This window comes from Lithobates pipiens, unplaced genomic scaffold, assembly GCF_037356315.1.
Source record: "Lithobates pipiens isolate NorthernLeopardFrog02 unplaced genomic scaffold, aLitPip1_a1.2 Scaffold_19, whole genome shotgun sequence".
Classification (NCBI taxonomy): Eukaryota; Metazoa; Chordata; class Amphibia; order Anura; family Ranidae; genus Lithobates; species Lithobates pipiens.
This window is the reverse complement of record NW_027507764.1, coordinates 518,707,492-518,728,343: the sequence shown is the minus strand read 5'-3', so window position 1 is coordinate 518,728,343 and position 20,852 is coordinate 518,707,492. Positions and strand designations below refer to the sequence as shown.

The window sequence follows — 20,852 nt, the reverse complement described above, 5'->3', positions numbered from 1 at the left end:
TCTATATACACTAGCTTCTCTGTAAACCCTTGCATCTCTGTAAACACTGTGTGAACTAGCCAGTATTATGTATACACTCGCCGACTGTATACACTAGACTCTCTGATTACACTAAACCCTCTGTATACCACAGCCTCTCTTCTGTATACACTAGACTGTAAAAACTAGCTAGAATACAACAGCCTGTCTTCTGTACCCACTAGACTCTCTGTATACACTACCCAGTCTTCTGTATACACTGTCAGCTTTCATGTATACCCAAGCCTATCTTCTGTATACACTAGTTTCTCTATATGCACTGTCCTTTCTGTATACACTCGACCCTCTGTATACACTAACCTCTCTATATACACTAACATCTTTATATATACTAGCCTCTCTTTAAACTAGCCTCTCTGTGCACCCCAGCCTCACTCTTTACTCTAGCATCTCTGTATACACAAGCCTACCTGCATGCACAAGTCTGTATTCTGTATTCACTAGCCTTTCTTCTGTATGCTGTAGTCTTCTATATATACCAGATTCTCTGTACACCATTGCATCTCTGTAAACACTGTGTAAACTAGCCAGTCTTATTTATACACTCGCCGACTGTATACACTAGACTCTCTGAATACCTAGCCTATGTTCTGAATACACTAGCCCGTCTTCTGTCTTCTGTATGCCCTCTCTGTATAAACTAGCATCTCTCTATACCCCAAACTGTCCTCTGTAAACACTTGTCTCTCTTTATAGCCTGTCTAGCCTTTCTTCTGTACACACTAGCTTCTCTGTATACACTAACCAGGCATCTATATAAAATAGCTTCATTGTATGCAGTAGCCTCTCTGTATAATCTAGCCTCTTTTTATACCCTAGATAGTGTTCTGCATACACTAGCCTCTCCATGGAAGCCAGCCTTTATTCTGTATTCACTAGCCTTTCTTCTGTATGCTGTAGTCTTCTATATATACTAGCTTCTCTCTACACCCTTGCATCCCTATACACCAGACTCCTCTCTGAATACACTATACCACAGCCTGTCTTCTGTATACACTAGACTGTAAAAACTAGCTAGAATACACCAGCCTGTCTTCTGTACCCACTAGATTCTCTGTATACACTACCCAGTCTTCTGTATACACTGTCAGCTTGGATGTATACCCAAGCCTGTCTTCTGTATACACTAGTCTCTCTATATGCACTGTCCTATCTGTATACACTCGACTCTCTCTATACACTAACATCTTTGTATATACTAGCCTCTCTTTAAACTAGCCTCTCTGTGTACCCCAGCCTCACTGTTTACTCTAGCATCTCTGTATACTCAAGCCTATCTGCATAAACGAGTCTGTATTCTGTATACACTAGCCTCTCTTTAAACTAGCCTCTCTGTATACCCCAGAATAACTGCATACTCTAGCCTCTCTTTATACACTAGCATTTCTGTATACATCACCCTATCTGTATTCACTAGCATCTCTGTATACCCCAGCCTGCCTCTCTATATACACTAGCTTTTCTTCTGAATATAATAGTCTCAGTCTCTCTCTATAAACAAGCCTGTTTTCTGTATACATTAGCATGTGTCCTGTATACACTAGCCTTTCTTCTTTATTCTCTAGCCTACCTTCTGTATACCTTAGCCTCTCTGTATAAACTTGCCTTCCTTCTATATACACTGCCATTTATGAGGTAAACAAAGAGTCTAGTGTACATAAACGACAGGCTAGAGTATAAAGAGAGGATAGAGTATACAGAAGAAAGCCTAGTGTATACAGAACACAGGCTAGTACCCTGAGCCTGGGTGAGAGAGGATGAGGAGCATTAGGAGGGCTTGGTCTTTCACATCCGACCAAGTGTTCAGCATGATGTGGCTCAACACGTCCAGCTGCCGAAAATAAGGACAAGCGTGGGAGGCACACAACACCCACTGTAACAGTGCTAGGTTCCTGCATTACAGAAACAGAACACCAGCAATAAGGGGTATCTTCAGGTGTATACTGTGCAGGAGGCACACAACACCCACTCTAACTTCTGCACTGCAGATGCCTGTATTGCAAAAATTGAACACCAGTAATAAAGGGTAGCTTCAGGTGTGTACTGTACAGGAGGCCCATAACACCCACTGTAACAGTGCTAGGTTCCCAAGCAGTAAAGACACTGTCCATGCCTATCGTCCTCTTTCCCTGACCGCCGCAACACACTATACAAGGCCGCCGCGCTGGCGGCCTTATATAGTGTGGGGTGTGTACTAAACCCCCTTGAGATATAATTGGCCACAGGAATACTGCCTGTGGTCAATTGTGGCTCTCCTCTCAGAGGATGTCACATCTGTTCTTATTATATAGAACTTATTATGCTCCTCGTAAACTTTTTCAATTTGGCCGAACGGCCGCACACAAGTTGCCCCCGGTGCGGGAACATGGGGGGAGACATGATGTACATGTTTTGGAGATGCCCAAAGTTGATCTGCTACTGGACAGAGGTGACAGGAACCATTGATCGGGTGTTTGGAACCTCCACCAGGATGGAGGCGAAGTATTGTCTCCTGGGATTAGTTGAAGGAGTTGGAAACCCGGGAAGCAGCCAGATGGCAGTTCTGAGATGCCTATTTCAGGCAAGGAAACTGATTGCCCAACCCTGCTTAGTCTCCAATGTTGGCAATGACTTGGTTTTTTTCGCTTGTTTCCCAAGATGACCATGTTGGCGTTTGTCAAGATGGTTGAGAGTGCCCAAAGAGATCGCCTATGGCCCCATCACCTTGAAAGTGCCCGATCTTGTCTGATCTCGGAGGCTAAGCATTGTCGGGCCTGATTAGTAACTGGATGGAAGACCGACTGGGAATACCAGGTGCCATATGCTTATTTCCTGATCATACATCACGGGACACAGGATCATTACATAGTGGGTTATATAGGCACCTCTGGTGATTGGACACTGGTTAACCCCCAATTAAGGAGAATTCCTTCCCTATATAACCCCTCCCATATGGGAGGCACCTCATTTTTTTCTTCGCCAGTGTCTATGGTGGTTGGTCACGTAAAACATGTGCTATGAACAAAGTTCTGTGCAGGTCCCTGCGGGGGCCTAAGGGCTACAACTAACCGGATCCATATCTGGGGCCGATATTTTGACTCCCAAGATGATATGGTATCCGGGCCTCGTCATCTGAAGAAACGAGGTTTTGCCTGTAAGTCCTCTCCTATTGGAAGACTGGGCTCTGGGAAAACCAGACTTACTGTACTATTTACATAGTGGCACGAAAGTTTCCGGCAGAGTCTTTTATAAGGTCCAGGTAGGAGGTTCTTCTGAGAAGGAACCCCAAAAAAAACCTGAAGGTTGGCACAACTCTGCCCGCCGTGATGGGTGAAGGCTGGAATCTGTCTGTTTTCAGCAATTCCTGCGGCGAGGACAGGTAAGGGAAGTTAATCCTGTATAAATTATATTATGGATTTCTTCATTGAGTAGTTGTATGTCTTACCTGGTTTCCACCACTAGGGGGAGTAAGAGCAGCCTGATGCATATTTACATGCCTTTCAGATACACACGCTCAGTGAAGCCTGGTTCTCCCAGATGACTCATGTCTCCACTGCAATCTCTGCCACAATGAAGGTAATACAGGGGTCCCACGTAGTCTGGGGGTCCCAGGCAGCTCCGATGGCAATTCCCTTCCCCCCTGGATACCGGCGGTCCTCGTGCACGCGCGCCGAGCATGCTCCCGTGCTAATGGAGGAATGTGTTTGCGAGCCGCGTCGTTCGGTGTGCACGGCGCTGTACTGCGCAGGCGCCAGGCGGCAGTTTTACAGCCCAGAGCGTCAGGGGGCTGTAAGTGGAGACACAGGAGCTGTGGGCAGTAAGCATCCCAAGGGATTGGATCCAGGCAAACCTAAGACACCTACTCAGCATCAGGTTGTGCAGTTTAAGCATATATATTTATTGTGAGACTTTAAGTACAACAGTGATTGCACTTTGTACTAGTACCTCTGCTTTGTAGCTTAGGACTATGTCTCCTCGTAAGAGGGTCTCAGGGGGAGATAACAAGGGCACTGGTAAGTCAACGCTTAGGTCTAGGGGTTCTAAAAATGCCTGTAGGTTACCACCCCCCCCCCCTGCAAGACTGGAGTCAGCCTCACAGGATGAGTCAGTGCCCCTGTCAGGATTTGCAGCCTCTCCTAATTTTTCAGCCCCGGTATACGTCACTGAGGACTCCCTTAGGGCTACATTGGAGGGTTTTGAAGGGAGAATCATGAATTTTATTTCAGCTTCCCTGAAAGATAGCAGGAAAAGGGGTAGATCCCCTCCCTCTGCTGAGATTCCTCTTTCAGATGACACTTCTGACAATGAGGAGAGATCCCTATCTTGGGACAGGGATCTTGAGCAGTCGGATGAATCAGAGGAAGAGGAGAGAGTCCCCTCCTCCCAGGCGCTCAGAAAACAGGTGCAGTATTATACTGAATTGGTGCGTACCACATTCAGGATGCCTGCTGGTGAGATCGCTACGTCCTCTGTTTCTTCCCTGGGAGTCAGGAAAATCAACCTGCCTTTTCCTTTCCAATTCATCCCTTAATGGATAAATTGTTGTATGAGGATTGGGGACATCCCAATAAACTGTTTGCTCCTCCTAAAAGGTTTTCTATGCTTTATCCTCTGGAGGAAAGTTTCACCAAGAAATGGGGGGTCCCATCTGTCGATGCGGCTGTTTCCTGCGTGAATAGAAACCTGACCTGTCCTTTGGATAATGCTCAGGTATTTAAAGATCCAACTGGTAAGAAGCTGGAAACATTATTAAAAGCCTCCTTTTCCATGACTGGCACTGTAGTGCAACCTACAGTCGCAGCTGTGGGGTTGTGTCAGTTCCTCAAGGAACAGGTTAAGCAGATGCTTGGCCTCCTTCCCAGTGAGGAAGTGGAGAATTATGCAGAAATACCTCAAATTCTGTGTTTCATGATTGATGCGATTTTGGATTCTGTCCAACAAGCATCTTGTTTGTCTCTCCTGTTGGTACACATGCGAAGGGCCCTATGGCTAAAGAATTGGGCAGCTGAGCTATCATGCAAGAAGCATTTGATTGGCTTCCCGTTTAAAGGGGAACGTTTGTTCGGAGAAGAATTAGACAAATTCGTCCAAAAAATTTCAGGGGGTAAATCTACTCTCCTTCCAGTCAAAAGGAGCAAACGTCCATCATTTAGGCGTTCTCTCTCTCCCGGAGCATCAAGCTCTAAGCAGTGGCGACGGCCTTCTCAACCCCCCTCTACAGGAAAGGCTCAAGGCCGGGCCCAGGGGCAGAAGAAATCCTGGGGGCGAAAGCCTGCCAAGCAGAGCCCGAAAGATTCATTGTGAAGGGGCGGCCCCGCTCGGCCAAGTGGGGGGAAGGCTCCTGCAGTTTGCAGAAGCCTGGCGGGAAGAGATCCGGGACGAGTGGGTGGTCTCTTCGGTATCTCTGGGCTACAAGCTGAAGTTTCTGGCCTTAGATCACTTACTATCCCAGGGGGTGATAGTAGAAGTGGACCCAAAAGAACAGGGTTCAGGGTTTTACTCGAATCTCTTCACCGTTCCAAAGCCAAATGGAAGTGTCAGACCTATCCTGGATCTGAAGGATCTGAACCGTTTTTTACGCATCCGGTCCTTCCGAATACAGTCAATTCGCACTGTGGTCTCCTCCCTGCAAGGGGGAGAGTTTATGGCATCAATAGACATCAAGGATGCATATCTCCATGTGCCAATTTTTCCCGCACACCAAAAGTATCTAAGGTTCGTGGTAGAGCGGCGCCATTTTCAATTTGTGGCCTTGCCGTTCGGTCTAGCTACGGCCCCTCGAGTCTTCACAAAGATTCTGGACCCTCTCTTGGCTAACCTAAGAGCTCAGGGTATAGCCGTCATGGCTTATCTAGAGGATTTGCTTCTCATAGAGAAAACAGTAGCGCTCCTTAACCACAGTGTGACCAGAATGCTAGAACACCTGGAACGCCTAGGTTGGATTATAAACCTAGAAAAGTCACCCCTACAGCCTGCTACCAGGTTGGAATACCTGGGTATTGTTATCGACACTGCTCAGGGCAAGGTGTTTCTACCAAGGCCAAAAGCCTTGGCCATTGGGGATCTGGTGCGCCTAATTCTGGGCAGAAGATCTTCCCCCATTCTGTTGTGCATGAGACTGTTAGGGAAAATGGTCGCCTCCTTCGAGGCCGTTCCATTCGCCCAGTTCCACTCAAGGCCTCTGCAAAGATGCATCCTTGCGGCTTGGAACAGGAAGCCCCAGTCCTTGGATCTTCCTATGCGTCTATCCCCAGGGACACGCAAGAGTCTCGTCTAACGAGTCTAAGAGTCTCGTTACAAACCGAGAATTTGCTGAAAGGCAAAACTTTTCTTCCTCTTCCATGGAAGATTATTATGACAAATGGCAGCCTGACAGGCTGGGAGCAGTGTTGGAGGAGATGTGCTCGCAGTGGAAATGGTCTGCGATCGAGAAGCTATTGCCCATAAATGTCTTGGAGATCCGGGCAGTTTATATGGCTCTCATAAACTGGTCTTTCAGACTACGGGGTCTCCCTGTTCAGGTTCAGTCCGACAATGCCACAGCAGTGGTCTATATCAATCACCAGGGCGGTACCAGGAGTCTGGTTGCGCAAAAAGAGGTGAATCACATACTTGTCTGGGCAGAAAGGCATGTTCCATGCCTTTCTGCAGTCTTCATTCCAGGAGTGGAAAATTGGCAGGCAGATTTTCTGTGCCGCCAGCAGTTGTGCCCAGGAGAATGGGCTCTGCACCCCGTCGTGTTTTGGAAAATATGTCGCAGGTGGGGTACTCCAGACGTAGATCTGTTTGCGTCCAGGTTCAACAGAAAACTGGACAAATTCGTGTCAAGGACAAGAGATACACTCGCTCAGGGGTCGGATGCTCTGACAGTTCCCTGGGATCAGTACAATTTGATTTATGCCTTCCCCCCGTGCCCGCTTCTGTCGCGGTTCCTGGGAAGAGTCTAGAGGGAAACAAAGTCGCTTCTTTTGGTAGCCCCGGCTTGGCCCAGGCGACCGTGGTACGCAGAGATCATGAAGTTGGCAGTAGGCAGGCCGTGGATCCTCCCTCTCCGGCCAGATCTGCTCTCACAGGGTCCAATTTACCATCCTGCTTTACACAGTCTGAATTTGACGGTTTGGCTGCTGAAACCCACATTCTGAGAGACCGTGGGCTTTCGGGGCCAGTCCTTTCTACTCTGGTCAATGCCAGAAAGCCGGCCTCCAGGCTTATTTACTACAAAATCTGGAGGGCATATGTTTCCTGTTGTGAACTCAGGGAATGTCATCCTAGAAAGTATGTCATTAGCAGGATCTTGGCCTTCCTCCAGTCAGGCCTAGAAATGAATTTGGCCGTAAGCACTATCAAGGTGCATATTTCGGCCTTGTCAGTATTTTTTCAGAAACCACTTGCATCGCATTCCCTGGTGCGGGCTTTCATCCAGGGGGCTATGCGGATAAGGCCGCCAGTCCAACCTCCGGTATGCCCATGGGATCTGAATTTGGTTCTCTCAGCTTTGCAGGGGCAACCTTTTGAACCTTTGCATCAGGCTTCGTTAGTTCTTTTGACTAAAAAATTGGTTTTCTTGGTAGCCATATCCACGGCTAGAAGAGTGTCAGAACTAGCAGCTCTCTCCAGTAAAGAACCGTATCTAATTATTTATAAGGACCTGGTGGTAATGCGTCCCAACAGGTCCTTTCTGCCTAAGGTGGTTTCAGAATTCCATTTAAATCAAGATGTAAGCCTACCATCCTTTTTTCCGGACCCACAGTCCGCAGAAGAAGAATCATTGCACACTTTGGATGTGGTAAGGGCAATCAGTATCTATCTTCAGGCAACTGCTCAGATAAGGAAAACTGATTGCTTATTTATTTTGCCGGAAGGCCCTAGGAAAGGTCAGGCGGCATCAAAATCCACTCTCTCAAAGTGGATTAGACAGATTATTTCTCAGGCCTATAGTGTTAAAGGGAAGATCCCTCCTTTTCAAGTGAAAGCGCACTCAACTAGGGCTGTAAGTGCTTCTTGGGCAGTGCATCACCAGGCCTCCCTGGCTCAGATCTGTAAGGCTGCAACTTGGTCATCAGTCCACACATTCACCAGATTCTATCAGGTGGATGTCAGAGGGCAAGAGGATATCGCCTTTGGGCGCAGTGTACTGCAGGCTGCAGTTTAGGTCCTCCGGTCCTTGGCGGTCTATATATTATGATCTGTGTCTCCCTCCCCTCAATCTGAGCATTCCTTTGGCTCATCCCACTATGTAATGAAGCTCCTGTGTCCCGTGATGTATGATCAAGAAAATAGGATTTTTATATACAGCTTACCTGTAAAATCCTTTTCTTGAGAATACATCACGGGACACAGAGGGTTGGGCGTGTCTGGAAGAGAACGCTTACGGCCACATCACCCTGAAAGCACCCGATCTCGCCTGATTTCAGAGGCTAAGCAGTGTCAGGCCTGGTTAGTACCTGGATGGGAGACTGCCTGGGAAGACCAGGTGCCATAGAAGGATCTGGCCTGGTTAGTGTCTTGATGGGGAGATCGCCTTGGAATACCGGATGCCGTAGGCATCTTTTTATGTTTTTGGCTTTGACCTGTTTTTTTTAGCTTATTTCCCAAGGTGAGCATCTTGGCCTTTGTCAAGAGGCTTCAGAGTGCCCAAAGAGAGTGCCTACGGCCAAATCACCCTGAGAGAGCCCAATCTCATCTGATCTTGGAGGCTAAGCAGCGATGGGCCTGGTTAGTACCTGGATGGGAGATAGCCTCGGAATACCAGGTGCCGCAGGCTTCTCATTATGTTGTCGGCGTTGACCTGTTTTTTTTCCCTTTTTTCCCAAGGTGACCATCTTGCCATTTGTCAAGAGGGTTGAGAGTGCACAAAGAAATTGCCTACGGGCACAACACCCTGAAAGCGCCCAATCTTGTCTGGTCTCAGAGGCTAAGCAGGGTTGGGCCTGGTTTGTACCTGGATGGGAGACCGCCTGGGTTTTCCAGATGCCACAGGCTTCTTTTTATGTTGGTGTTGACATGTTTTTTTTCGCTTGTTTCCCAAAGTGATCATCTTGGCATTTGTCAAGAGGGTTGAGAGTGCCTAAAGAGATCGCTTACAGCAGCATCACCCTGAAAGCACCCTATCTCTTCTGATCTCGGAGGCTAAGAAGGGTTGGGCCTAGTTAGTACTTGGAATACCAGGTGCCGTATTCTCTTTCCTGTTGTTGGCGTTGACCTGTTTTTTCCGCTTGTTTCCCAGGGTGACTATCTTGGCATTTTTCAAGAGGGATGAGAGTGCCTAAAGAGATTGCCTATGGGCACATCACCCTGAAAGCACCCAATCTCCTCTGATCTCAGAGGCTAGAAAGGGTCGCACCTTGTTAATACCTGGATGGGAGACCGCCTGGGAATATTAGGTGCTGTAGGCTTCTTTTTATGTTGTTGGCGTTGACTTGATTTTTTGTTTGCTCCCCAAGGTGACCATCTTGGCGTTTGTCAAGAGGGTTGAGCGTGCCTGAAAAAATCTACTATGGCTGCCTCACCCTGAAAGAGCCCAATCTCATTTGATCTCAGAGGCTGAGCAGGGTTGGGACCTGGTTAGTACTTGGATGGGAGACCGCCTGGGATTTCTCAATGCCATAGGCTTTTTTTTTTAAGTTGTTGGCATTGACTTATTTTTTTTGCTTGTTGCCCAAGGTGACCATCTTGGCGTTTGTCAAGAGGGTTGAAAGTGCCGGAAGGGATTGCCTATGGGCACATCACCCTCAAAGCACCCGATCTCGTTTGATGTTGGAGGCTAAAAAGAGTCGGGCCTTGTTAGTACCTGGATGGGAGACCGCCTGGGAATACCAGGTGTCGTAGGCTTCTTTTTATGTTGTTGGCGTTGACCTGATTTTTTTTTAGCTTGTTTCCCAAGGTCACCATCTTGGTGTTTGTCAAGAGGGTTGAGAGTGCCTGAAGAGATTGCCTATGGCCACATCACTCTGAAAGCACCCAATCTTGTCTGATCTTGGAGGCTAAGAAGAGTCAGGCCTGGTTAGTACCTGGATGGGAGACCACCTGGGAATACCAGTTATTGTAGGCTTCTTTTTATGTTGTTGGCGTTGATTCGTTTTTTTTTCCCGCTTGTTTCCCAAGGTGACCATCTTGGCATTTGTCAAGAGGGTTAAGAGTGCCCAAAGAGATTGCTTACAGCAGCATCACCCTGAAAGAGCCCTATCTCTTCTCATCTCTGAGGCTAAGAAGGGTTGGGCCTAGTTAATACCTGTATGGGAGATGGCATTGGAATACCAGGTGCCGTATTATTTTTATGTTGTTGACATTGACCTGTCTTTTTTGCTTGTATCTCAAGGTGACTATCTTGGCATTTGTCAAGAGGGTTGAGAGTGCCCAAAGAGATTGCCTATGGGCACATAACCCTGAAAGCGCCCGATCTCCTCTGATCTCAGAGGCTAAACAGGGTTGGGCCTTGCTAGTACCTGGATTGGAGACAACCTGGGAATACTAGGTGCTGTAGGCTTCTTTTTATGTTGTTGGCGTTGACTTGTTTTTGTTTTGTTTGTTTACCAAGGTGACCATCTTGGTGTTTGTCAAGAGGGTTGAGAGTGCCTGAAGAGCTTGCCTATGGCCACATAACCCGGAAAGCACCAGATCTCGTCTGATCTCAGAGACTAAACAGGGTTGGGCCTTGTTAATACCTGGATGGGAGATCACCTGGGAATACTAGGTGCTGTAGACTTCTTCTTATGTTGACTTGTTTTTTTTATTTGTTTCCCAAGGTGACCATCTTGGCGTTAGTCAAGAGGGTTGAGAGTGCCTGAAGAAATCTCCTACGGCCACATCACCCTGAAAGAGCCCAATCTCATCTGATCTCAGAGGCTAAGCAGGGTTGGGACCAGTTTAATCCCTGGATGAGAGACCGCCTGGGATTTCCAGATGCCGTAGGCTTCTTTGTATGTTGTTGCCGTTGACCTATTTTTTTCTGCTTGTTTCCTAAGTGACCATCTTGGCGTTTGTCAAGAGAGTTGAGAGTACCTGAAGATATTGGCTACGGCCACATAACCCTGAATCTGTTCCATCTCATCTGATCTTGGAGGCTAAGCAGGGTCGGGCCTGGTTAATGCCTGGATGGGAGACCGCCTGGGAATACCAGGTGTCGTAGGCTTCTTTTTTTTTTTCAAATATAATTTTTTCTCCAAACAGGGGAAGACGGTCCCCCGAGTACATAATGCAACAGAGAAATACAGAGCAAAAAGCAGCTGAACAATACTTGATAGAGGTATATTCGCAAATGTGAGTCTGCCTTCCATCAATCATAATGATTCAAGGCACGGATAAAGTACTGTACCAAGATCCAGGGTCACACAAACCCCAGGTCCCTCCGGCATAATCCATCCAGAGGGGGGTGTGGGGCCGTCATTCCCAATTTTCCACTTTTTCCAAAAGAGAGAGGGGGTGGAGGGGGTGAGAGATAGGGGAGGAAGGCAGAAAAGAGAAGGGGTGAAAGATCAGGAAAGGAGAAGAGGGGACGAGACACGATGGCAGCCACTGTCCAAGGGGCCAGTCAAGGAAAGCTCAGAGCACTAAGGCGATAGCAGGCGACATCCTTCCAGCGAGAATATAAAGGTATTCCAGATGTCCCAGGTTTGTTTAAAAAATTCTTGTTTACCTTGTGATGTGAGGATCAAGTCCTCCATTTTTTTTAATGTCCTCTATTTTCCTAAGCCAGTGAGTAATGAAAGGGGGGGGGGACATTTTTTCCAATAGAGAGGGATGCAGGATTTCGCCGCATTTATCACATGCCGTAAAATTGATTTTTTGTACTTCTTAATGGGAATCTGTGAATGGTACAAGAGAAAGAATGCAGCCTCTTCCGGGATAGAGAAGTCTGTGAATATTTGTGTTATGCATCGGATCTCTGTCCAGAAGTCCACCAAGCTGGGGCAGGACCAAAAAATGTGGAGCAACGTGCCCTCTTCTTCTCCACACCTCCAGCATATGTTCGAGGAAGAGGGGAAACATTTATGCAGCTTTGATGGTGTCAAATATCAACTGGTGAGAAGTTTAAAATTTGTCTCCTGTATCTTCGTGCACAGCGAGGTTTTGAGAGCCAAAGTGATAATGCGTTGTCTCTGTGCTGGGGAAAACGAGCAATTAAGGTCCTTTTCCCAGTTGGACCAACAGGTTAAGTGTGGGTGATCTGTTTGAGAGAGAATGTGGACCAAAGGGCCTTCGCTCCTGCATAGAGTCTCAAACTCCGTCTGAGGGCAGGCGAAAGTTTTAGTATTGGGGATGGAATGGAGAAAATGATGTTGTTGCGCCGCTCTCCAAAAAGGCAGTTGGAAAAGCCCTGTCAGGATGAGAAAGAAGGCCATTTTCCATCAATGACGAATTTAGACGCATGGTCTAGATTGGAATTTCTAATTGGGTCCCCGGTTCAAAGTTCGGATGGCCACGTATAGGGAATAGGGGCGAAGTCAAAGACGTGAGTGTGTTTTGGGTAGCGATCAGGTGACTGACTTTCAATGAAGCCCCTATAGTGGGATGTGACGTCAATTCTGTGGGTAAATCCTTATAGCACCACATGGCGCTTCTTAGCGGAATTCGGGAGTGAGATTGTCCTACTTGCACCCAGAGCTTAGAAAGTTTGTTTCCATTCCAGTACAATACACGTCCCAGATGGGAGGCCAGGTAGTAGCATCGCAAGTCAGGGAGAACCAACCCTCCCTGTTGTTTAGACAATGTCAGCTGTGACCACTTAAGTCTGGGATTTTTGTGGGCCCAGTTAAATTGAGTGAGCAGAGATTGAGCTTGCTTAAAAAACGGGACTGGAATCTGGATCGGGAGAGCTTGGAAAAGATAGGTAAATTTAGGGAGTATGTTCATTTTAATGAGATTTCATCTCCTGAACCAGGAATGGAGGCCAGAATGCCACCCGTGAAGCAAACTGCAGATCTTAGTGACAAGGGGTGGGGGGAAGTTCAACATAAACGTACGCGCGGAATGTAAGTACCTAAGTACTTAAGGGCTGTATGGGTCCATTTAAATCGAAAATTGGACTGCAAGTCTAGTAACATTTGCGGGGGGACTGCGACCCCCATGGCCTCTGATTTCAAGAAGTATCCCGTATATTTGGAATTCCCGAAGGAGATTTGGTAGGGAAACTCTGGGATTCGTCAGCGAGAACAGCATGTCATCCATGTAGGCAGATATCTTGCACTCAATAGTACCCATTAGGAGTCCCGTTATGTCTGAGTTTTGTCGAATTGTGGAGAGAAAGGGTTCCAATGACAGTGCGAATAATAGGGGCGACAGGGGGGAAACCCTGTCTGGTCCCATTCCCGATGTCAAGGGGAGATGAGAGCACCCCATTCGCTTTGAGTTGAGCTGAAGGGCGTGAGTATATCTTACTTATCCATGCCAGCATCCGTTCACTCAGACCTATATGGCGAAGGACCGAGAACATGAATGTCCATTTGACCCGATCAAAAGCCTTCTCGGTATCAGTACTCACGAAAAGACAAGGGGTCCCAGATGACTTTGCTTTATGGACCAGGGTAAGCACCTTAATGGTGTTGTCCCCAATCTTCCCTGGTGGGAATAAAACCTAACTGGTCAATATGTATAAGGGACTGCAAGTGCTGTGCCAATCACGTGGCGAGGATTTTAGAGAATAGTTTTAGGACCGAATTTAGGAGGGAAATGGGTCTGTAGCTCCCACATAGGCCCGGGTCTTTGCCCTCCTTAGGTATCAACGAGATGGGGGCTCTAAGGGTATCCTCAGGAAAATCCCCATTCGAGCTCAGAGTATTAAATAAATTCACCAAGCGCGGGCCAAGAATAGGGAGGAAGGTCTTATAGTATTGTGCGGTATATCCGTCAGGGCCCGGAGCCTTACCCACCTTCGGAGGTCCCACGGCTATCTGGACTTCTTTCAGTGTGATCGGGTCCTCCAAGTACTCCCGTGATTCTGATGAGAGGGTTGGTAGACCAGAACCGGTTTTATATCTGTCTATATTGTCCTGTCCGGACCCTGAATCGGGCAGGTTGTAGAGATCAGAGTAACATTTTTCAAAGACTTTGGCTATTTGGGTTGGGGTAGAGGCCCTCTAGCCATTCTCATCTATCAACTGTGGTATGTAAGAGGCAGATTTCAACTCCTTTACCAACCTGGCTAAGATTTTTCCGCATTTGTACCCTGACTCCTACTTTTGCTTTATAATGGAGTAGGTCAGTAATCTGGGTACGGAGTGTCCCCAATTCAATCTCTAAGGTCCGTGAGGGGGCATGTTTATGTTTTGCTTCCACAGAGGCAAGTTCACAAAACAGATTAGCAAGCTGTTCCTTCCGTGTTCGTTTGATGCGCGCCCCGTGCCTGATAAGTACCCTGCGGAGTACTGACTCGTGAGCCTCCCAAATTATCCCCGGGTCGCAGTCCTGCATTTAGTTTTCTTGGAAATAAAGGTCCAATTCCCTGGTCACATCTGCTAAAACTTCCGGTATCTGGAGGAGGCTCTCATTAAGGTGCCAGAATAGAGACCTAGGTGAGGGGTTCCTAGAGAGGGTGTAGGTAAGGGCTACAGGAGCGTGGTCGGACCAAGTAATATGGCCGATGGAGGAAGAGCTCACCAAGTGCAGTTGGTCATGTGGAATCAAGAAGAAGTCTATCTAAGGGGGAGGGAAAGGGGGAGGGAAGGGGGGAGGGAAGGGAAGGAGGTAAGGGAGGGAAGGGGGGGCAGCAAGGGAGAGGGGACAAACATGCGGAAATGTCAAGTCCTTTAGCGCACTCACACCAGCAACCACCCGGACCCCATAAGTTTCAACTCCTCCCCTCCATGGTCACCACATCAAGATGAAAGAGGAGCAGCCCTGGTCGGTGCATGGAGAATCCGGCAGGCAAGGGGCTGGGGCCACCATCCCTCCATCCAACGGGAGACTTCACCCGAGCAGCAGTCCTGGGGCCCGCCAATTAGTGTCTCTCCTGCATCGCCATTGGGGGCTGTGTAGAGCATCCAGAGGGAGGCTGGGACCACCCAAACAGTAAGGGGTAAATCCTCCAGGGGGGTCCAGAATCAAACTGGAGGGAAGCAGTGTCTCGTACCAATAGGCTCAATAAATAAGTCAACCAGGGTGTCCGCAAAAGCTGCAGAAGACAATGTCGGCAAAGAGTAGGTGGGGGCCAGAGGGGGGGGGACAAGGGGCGCAACCAGGGAGAGGGGACACATATGCGGGAATGTCAAGCCCTTCCAGTACAGTGCACTAGGTATCACTCAGACCCCCCAAAGTGCAACTCCCCCCTCTAAGGTCAAAACTCCAGAAGGGAAGATGAGCCAGGGCGGTCTGTACATAAAAGAACCTGCTGCCAAGGGGTTGTGGCCATCATCCCTTCCTCCAATGGGAGATGCCACCGGCATGACAGCCCCGTGTCCTGTCTAGTGGTGCCCCTCCGACAATGTCGTCGGGGTATATGTGGAACATCCAGGGGGAGGCAGGGACCATCCAAACAGTGAGGGGTAAAGCCTCCAAGGGGGACCGGTGTCAGACAGGAGGATAGCGGTGTCTTGTACAAGTTGGTTAATTAGACAAGTCATCCAGTGTGTTCCTGTGAGCAGCGGAAGGAAAGGTCGGTAAGGATTATGAATAGGTGGGGGCCAGGGAATTGCATAAAACTGCCATCAGATGACCGGGGCAGAGAGGGCAAGGGGATGAAAGTCAGATCTGTCAGAAAGTCACGTTAGCCATCCCTTGAAGCTGAGCGCTCTGCATACCCAGGACGTTCTTCTGTATAATCTAGCCTATCTGTATACATTAGCCTGTCTTTTGTACACATTAGCCTCTCTGTATCAACTAGCCGATCCTCTGTATACACTAGTCCGTCCCTAGCTTGTCTTTTATACACCTAGTCTCTCGGTATACCCCGCCTTTCTGTATACATCTTTATACACTAGCCTCTCTGTGTACCCTAGCCTCTCTGTATAATCTTGCCTCTCATTATACCCCAGCCTGTATTCTGTTTACCCAATTTTGTCTTTTATATAAACTAGCCTGTCTACTGTATAACCTAGCTTCTCATTATACCCCGGCCTCACTGTCAGCTTGTCTCTGTACACTAGCCTCTCTGTTTTCCCTAGTCTCTCTGTATAAAATAGCCTCTCTGTATACACTAGTCTGTCCGTATACAAGTCTGCATACACTAGCATCTTTGTGTAAAACAGCCTCTCCCTCTGTATAACCTCGCCTCCATCTCTGCATATCCAGGATGTTCTTCTGTATAATCTAGCCTGTCTTTTGTACACATTAGCTTCTGTATAAACTAGCCGGTCTTCTGTATACACTATTCCGTCTGTATACACTAGCAAGTCTGTGTATCCCAGTCTCTCTCTCCCTAGAAAACACCAACCCTGGCCCTGACAGAGGAAGAGGGTTAAATAGTCCCTCAGACTCCTCCCACAAATACAGGCTGGCCTGCGGCCAGCCTTCCCACTTGTAATCGGAGTCTTCAAGTGGGAAATGCGATATTACTTAAGAACCAAGGCCTGAGGTGTACCATGGCCTGGATGGTCAGTATGCTTGAAAAGAGGGCAAAAAAACACAAGTATAGGTGAAAAAGGGAAGGTAAAGATACCATCCATAAAATGACGTATGCCCAAACGCCAACTGTAACTAACCGGTACGTTACCGCTGTGAGAGTAGAACCCACCGACTCTTGACCTGGAGATGAGAAGGAACCCCCTAAGAGTCTGCAATCTACGCAAACCCAAATGAATGTCCCGTGAAGGATAGGATGAGCCTGATGCCCAAGGTAACCCAGATATGAGAATGAACTTCTTGTGAATGAGAGGATACGTGGGGAAAGGGGAGCAAGGGCTGACCCAAAGAACCCCTGCAAGAAGATGGCTGAGCAGACTGAAAAAACCCAACACAAGACCGCCTGGGGTATACAGTGAGGCTATTATAATTGGAATGAGGCTGGGGTAATAAGATTGGCTTGGGTATACGGCGAGGTACACCCTAGAAAAGAAACAGAAATCAGAAAAGTCAAACAAGGTAATACAGATAGGCTAATGTTATTCCCCTGAGCCTAGTGTATACAGAAGAATGGCTAGTGTATATAGAGGGCTAGTGTGTACAGATGACAAGCTATTGTTTACAGATAGGCTTGTGTATACAGAAGAGAGTCTGAGGAATTCAGTGAGGCTAGTGTATGCAGAGAGGCTGGGACACAGAGACTATTGTAAAAAGAAGGCAGGCTAGTGTATATAGGTTACGGGCACGTGTATACAGAAGACAGAGAGGCTAGTCTATATAGAGGGACTGGTGTACACAGAAAGATTAATGTATACAGAAAGGCTAGCGTGTACAGAAGACAGGACTTTATTTTTTGCTAATGCAACTACTTCTAAATCATGTAAAGAGTTACAGTGCTTTTTTCATATTTTGGTGCTGTTAAAAGGTCAGTGGTGTGTTGTCAGTGGTGATATCAATGTGACAGTGAATGTGGAGAACTACAAATATGCAAAAGAGTGCTAGGTTTATTTTGTTAAGTCATTGACTGATAGACGTTAAGTTATTGGCCGTTATTGTTTTGGCAGTACATGGTTTATTTTGATGTATGATAGTTTTATTTCATTTGAATTAGGGTATCCCCGCGCTGTCGTCAATGGCCTAAACTATTTATAAGGGTAGGTTGCAGCAAACTACCGGCAGGGGTATGAACCCTAACCCCCAGATAGTAAATTAGAAATCAAACAGATGGTGTTGCGCTACCTGAACTAAATAAAATTAAAGTGTCTTGTACTAGAAAAATAAATTCTATCTAAAAACCAGCTACCCTGTCTTAAGTGCAAATTAAAGTGCCTAGTGCTTTGTTGATAGTATTAAATGGGTGACATATTTATAACAGCAAGAGAAAAAAAAAAGAGGTCATGTGACTAGTGACGATACGCGTCGGAACAAGGATACTGGAAGTGACGTTCGCAAACACGAGCGGTACGCTCGTTCGTTTTTAAGCTGTATTTTACTACATGTTTGTGAGTACCCCTTTTTTATATATCTTTACAATAAAATATACGAACGTACTTCACCATCGGAGTATACCTCTTTCTTTCCTATGAGACCTCTGGGAGTTACATTGAAGTCAAAGATCCATATGGAAACTATCTGAGGAAAAAACCTAATTGAGGGGGCCAATATTCATCGGCTAGGAATTGGGATAGAATCCCCGGACCCCCCCCCCCTTTCTCTGACTGCTTGATTTGCTGTTTACCTTACAGCAGTAAGGTAAGGGGCCATTCTACCTGGTGTGCCGTGTATACTGGAGACACAGGAATCACAAAACACGATTGCTGACACCTGTTTTTTGAGAAGCACTGAATAAGTCACCGAGCACTTTTTCCAGTTCACATATAGACTGCTTTATTTACTTATATATAATTTTGTTTATCTATTAAGAAGATTACGGATTTAACAATCACTGGTCACTTTATTTAATTTCACTAAAGATTGTATTTTACAAACTTTTTGTGTTTAAGTATACATAATGAATTGCACGTCTTAATATAAGATATTTTTTACTTTATGGAATATCTTTTCCTTCTACTTGAAGTTATTTATGTTTATATATAACACATGATCTCTGGAATTCATGTTTTATAACACATTCGATACTCTTTGTTTTTTGGATTAACTTGGTGGAGCAAGATACAATTTAATTTAAAAATTTTTTTTTTTTTTTTTTCTCTTGCTGTTATAAATATGTCACCCATTTAATACTATCAACAAAGCACTAGGCACTTTAATTTGCACTTAAGACAGGGTAGCTGGTTTTTAGATAGAATTTATTTTTCTAGTACAAGACACTTTAATTTTATTTAGTTCAGGTAGCGCAACACCATCTGTTTGAGTTTTATTTCATGCTTGATGTGGATTATTAAAATCGTGTAGTGAGTATAATCTATATTTAGCATAAGAATGAAAAGGCATAACATGGCAATGAGACAAACTCCATTAGAGATGTGAGCTAGATGAAATGATGAAATGTCTCTGTATATCCAAGATTGTCTTCTGTTATCACTTAGCCTACCCTGTAAATTCACTAGCCTCTCTATATACACGAGCATGTTTTCTGTTTTCTGTATACATTACTCTGTCTTCTTTATACCCTGGCCTGTCTTCTATATACACTACCCTCTCTGTATACACTAACCGGTCTTCTGCATACAATAGCCTGTCTTCGGTATACACTAGCCTATTTTCTGAATACACTAGCCCGTCTTCTGTCTTCTGTATGCCCTAAACTGTCTTCTGTATACATTTGTCTCTCTGTATAAACTAGCATCTCTCTATACCCCAAACTGTCCTCTGTAAACACTTGTCTCTCTTTATAGCCTGTCTAGCCTTTCTTCTGTACACACTAGCTTCTCTGTATACACTAAAATAGCTTCACTGTATGCACTAGCCTCTCTGTATAATCTAGCCTCTCTTTATACCCTAGATAGTGTTCTGCATGCACTAGCCTCTCCGTAGAAGCCAGCCTTTGTTCTGTATTCACTAGCCTTTCTTCTGTATGCTGTAGTCTTCTATATATACTAGTTTCTCTGTACACCCTCGCATAACTGTAAACACTGTGTAAACTAGCCAGTCTTATGTATACACTCGCCGACTGTATACACCAGGCTCTCTGAATACACTAAACCCTCTGTATACCACAGCCTGTCTTCTGTATACACTAGACTGTAAAAATTAGCTAGAATACACCAGCCTGTCTTTTGTCCCCACTAGACTCTCTATATACACTACCCAGTCTTCTGTATACACTGTCAGCTTTGATGTATACCCAAGCCTGTCTTCTGTATACACTAGTTTCTCTATATGCACTGTCCTTTCTGTATACACTCGACTCTCTCTATACACTAACCTCTCTATATACACTAACATCTTTATATATACTAGCCTCTCTTTAAACTAGCCTCTCTGTGTACCCCAGCCTCACTGTTTACTCTAGCATCTCTGTATACTCACGCCTATCTGCATACACGAGTCTGTATTCTGTATACACTAGCCTCTCTTTAAACTAGCCTCTCTGTATACCCCAGAATAACTTTATACTCTAGCCTCTCTGTATACACTAGCATTTCTGTATACATCACCCTATCTGTATTCACTAGCCTTCCTTCTATATACACTGCCATTTATGAGGTAAACAAAGAGTCTAGTGTACATAAATGACAGGCTAGAGTATAAAGAGAGGATAGGGTATACAGAAGAAAGCCTAGTGTATACAGAACACAGGCTAGTACCCTGAGCCTGTGTGAGAGAGGATGAGGAGCATTAGGAGGGCTTGGTCTTTCACATCCGACCAAGTGTTCGGCATGATGTGGCTCAACACATCCAGCTGCCGAAAATAAGGACAAGCGTGGGAGGCACACAACACCCACTGTAATAGTGCTAGGTTCCTGCATTACAGAAACAGAACACCAGTAATAAAGGGTAGCTTCAGGTGTGTACTGTGCAGGAGGCACATAACACCCACTGTAACAGTGCTAGGTTCCCGAGCAGTAAAGACACTGTCCATCCCTATCGTCCTCTTTCCCTGACCGCCACAACACACTATACAAGGCCGCCGTGCTGGCAGCCTTACATAGTGTGGGGTGTGTACTAAACCCCCTTGAGATATAATTGGCCACAGGAATACTGCCTGTGGTCAATTGTGGCTCTCCTCTCAGAGGATGTCACATCTGTTCTTATTATATAGAACTTATTATGCTCCTCGTAAACTTTTTCAATTTGGCCGAACGGCCGGACGCAAGTTGCCCCCGGTGCGGGAACATGGGGGGAGACATGATGCGCATGTTTTGGAGATGCCCGAA

The 20,852-nt window shown here is 46.4% G+C and overlaps 7 pseudogenes; all 7 read left to right on the top strand.

The window, feature by feature from the left end:
* Positions 1-2,725: 2,725 nt before the first annotated feature.
* LOC143999156 (5S ribosomal RNA) lies at positions 2,726-2,844 on the top strand (annotated as a pseudogene).
* Positions 2,845-8,384: 5,540 nt separating this feature from the next.
* Positions 8,385-8,503, top strand: LOC143999498 (5S ribosomal RNA; annotated as a pseudogene).
* A 160-nt stretch (positions 8,504-8,663) lies between these two features.
* LOC143998713 (5S ribosomal RNA) lies at positions 8,664-8,782 on the top strand (annotated as a pseudogene).
* Positions 8,783-9,730: 948 nt separating this feature from the next.
* On the top strand, positions 9,731-9,849 carry LOC143999090 (5S ribosomal RNA; annotated as a pseudogene).
* A 101-nt stretch (positions 9,850-9,950) lies between these two features.
* LOC143998481 (5S ribosomal RNA) lies at positions 9,951-10,069 on the top strand (annotated as a pseudogene).
* Positions 10,070-10,385: 316 nt separating this feature from the next.
* Positions 10,386-10,504, top strand: LOC143998581 (5S ribosomal RNA; annotated as a pseudogene).
* Positions 10,505-10,604: 100 nt separating this feature from the next.
* LOC143999449 (5S ribosomal RNA) lies at positions 10,605-10,723 on the top strand (annotated as a pseudogene).
* The last annotated feature ends 10,129 nt before the right edge of the window (positions 10,724-20,852 follow it).